The sequence below is a fragment of the Phoca vitulina genome, unplaced genomic scaffold, assembly GCF_004348235.1.
Source record: "Phoca vitulina isolate PV1807 unplaced genomic scaffold, GSC_HSeal_1.0 scaffold68, whole genome shotgun sequence".
NCBI classification, from domain to species: domain Eukaryota; kingdom Metazoa; phylum Chordata; class Mammalia; order Carnivora; family Phocidae; genus Phoca; species Phoca vitulina.
In genome coordinates, this window is record NW_022589771.1 from 53,890 (window position 1) to 57,172 (window position 3,283).

Here is a 3,283-nt window from a genome sequence, read left to right on the forward strand (position 1 = left end):
CCCGCGTGCGCCTGCGCCTGCGCCTAGTTTCCCGGAAGCGCCGCGGCCGCCCCACCCAGCTGGGGTCAGGGGTAAATAAACCCCGCGGCACTCAGGCGGGGAACCTGGGCCCCGTAGCGTACGCCTGCGCAGTCTTTGCCTCCCTAGAAGAGGGGAGGGGCCTCTTAGGGCGCGGAGCCAGCACAGTCCGGGCCCTAAAGCCGCCAGCTCCCCTCCTCCTCCCTCGGTCCTTCGACCCTCGCCACGCCCCGGGGCCCGCCTCTGGCCCTACCTGGCAACCTTTCCCTCCGCCTCACCCCGCCCCACCCCTCCCTTGGTTGGCCAGGGCCTGGCCTCGCCCCACTCCACTTGCTTGAGCCTAGCTACCCCAGTCCCAGCCTTACAGAATTCCAAATCCTTCCCGGATATGGAGCTCAGTTTCTGCCCACCCACTGCCCACGAGGCTTAGTGACTTGCTTCCCAAGAGTACAGTATGGAGAGGGAAGAAAATTAACTGCAGTGGAGAAACCTGGCAGATACTGCCTTGGTCAGGTGATGAGGATTAATGGTGATAAATCATGTTGGTAGCGTGCTCCCCAGATGTAAGAAGGGTACTTCACCTCTATGGTATTCCTCCCCAAAACCCATAACCCCAGTTCTTACTGAGAAAAATATCAGACAAACCCAAAAACACCCGATCATGTACTTTGACAAAATCTGTCAAAGTTCATGAAAAACAAGCAAACTCAAATCTCATAAACCAAAAAAAGAAAAAAAAAACTAAGGAGACATGACAGTTATATGTAATGTGATATTCTGGAGGGCGTCCTGGAATAGAAGAAAGCTATTAGGAGGAAAGCTAGTAAAATCCAAATAAAGCACGGAGCTTAGTGAATACTACTGTTCCATGTTGCTTTTTTACTTGTGACAAATAATAGTAAGATGTTAATAATAGGGAATTCTCTACTATATTTGCAACTTTTTAGTAAATATATTCTAAAATTAAGTTTATTGAAAAGTAAAGGGGGGATAGGGGCCCGCTGGGTGGCTCAGTCAGTTAAGCATCTGACTCTTAATTTCAGCTCAGGTCATGACATCAAGGTCATGAGACTGAGCCCCACATTGGGCTCTGCACAGAGCATGGAGCCTGCTTAAGATTCTCTCTCTCCCTCTCCCTCTGCCCACCCCCACCACTCGAGCACACTCTCTCTCTCTAAAAAAAAATAAGGAAAGAAAGAAAAGGGGAAACTGGAAATAGTTGGTTCCAGATTTGGACCTATGATTCAAGGCTGTCATCAAGGATCAAGGCTCTGTCTAATTTTCCATAATGCCATTCTTAGGGAGTTAGCTATTCACCTGTTAGTTTGTTTCTTTGTCGTGTCAAGACAGAGTTGCTGCAGCTCCAAGCATCACATTCTCACACAAATGAATTCAAGACAGGAAGAAAAGGATCTGAAGAGACAAGTATTTTCCTTTTATGAGGGAGGAAAATAATGCATACTCCCATTTTCTAGATGGGAATTGGCAAAGAGTCTCTCCTTGAGCAAACTCTAGCCAGGCTCTTCTGAGCCTTCCTCTGAACTAGACCTCAGTCTTGGCCTATAAAATCTACATACTCAATACACTGATTTCATCCCCCCTCCCACACATACACATTAAAATTATATTTTTTAAAAAGCAAACACTAACATAGTTTCTGATAGCTCAAAGCTGCATCCCTAAGATGACCCTAGCCCTCTGTAACACACTCAAGGCTGCCAAAAAGAATTTACTATTTGTTTTAGCCAACAACTGATAATAAGCCCTTCACTACCTTTTGTTAGAGCATTTACTAAGAAGGGTTTATAATGTGTGAGTCCTTCCTCTGTCCAATTGAGGTATATATCTATTTCCTACAACTCAGTAGTGTCTTTCTCAAGGATTTGAAAGCCATTCCTTTGAAATATAATCATCAGAAAAGATAGGGCCTCTGTCTCCCAGTCTCTGTGTAGCCCACACAGCTGGCCTAATGACATTTACACTGACCCACTCTTCATAATTTTTCATTTCCCCGACTCTACTCAAGCCCCTCCATTCCCCCTCCCTACCCCCTCATTCTCCCTTTAAAACTATCAGCCACCTCTGTACAAATCCAAGTTTGAGTGCAGTTCATGCTGGACCCACTTTCCTATTTCAGTAGTATATTACTGATTAAAATCTCTCCTTACCACATTAAACAGTATCCAGTGTTGTTTATCTTTGACAAAATTAAGTAAATTGCTTGGAGTTGCCTATCTACTAAGCATCTCAGCCACAATTTGATTCTGGGAATCAAAATCCATGCTCCACCCTTTTAAGAAGGCTTATTGAACATCCTAAACAAGCAAAATGTGTAAGAAGAAAAGCCGGTGCCAAGTGGAGCTCTATAAGTGTGAATAATCATGGGCAAGGGAAGACCCTGAGAGCTTAATAACTTGTCATTTAACAGTACTGTTTTTCCTACATCTTTTATGTTAACGGACACCATAGAACTGGGTACTCTCAGGCAAATAAAATAACTGCTTTGAACCGGTGGATAGTAAAGATGTGAGTTTATTCCACAAGGTAAAAGATGTGATAAACTTTCTTTCTCCATCTAGCAGCCAGGATGATCTCAGAGTTAACTCACAACTAAGCAATATCTTCCAAGCTAGCTAGTACTAACAGATATCTGGGGCCTCCATCTTTACTCTTTTGTTTAATTTCTCAAGTTGTTCAGAAGTCAGACAAGGTGCTATGTATGGAAAGTCATAGGGGCTTCACAAACAAACAGCCAGGGTCAAGACCCAAATTTGACAGGAGAAAAAAAATTAAAAATCATCCAAATAGAGCTTAATTCACTGGCTTTAAATTAGCATGCTTTTCAAAAAAAGTTTCAAAACACTTCCCATACTCAAATCTATCCTTTCCTTTGTGATTCTTCGCTGTTCTTAGCCTACAAAGTCCTGTTCCCACAAATTTTAGTTATATTTTCTTATACTTGTTTTATGGTTGCATTTATAAAACTGTAAATTTAAAAGTGAGAAAGCACTTTTTTTCTCTTTTTAGATATTAACTGATGACATCATGCAATTATCACTCCCTTTCCTCAGTACCATTTTTGGAATAATTCCTTCTTATCCCCATAATTGTTAATACCACTTTCATCATATGCTAAATTCTTATTTCCCTGTGATATTTTATGTATTGTATTTTCTTGAGTGTCCTGCCTCATTGACCTGTCAAGTCTTATGTTGGGATCAGTACTAAAAGGATAAACAAATCAGGCAGAAAATATAATTCATGG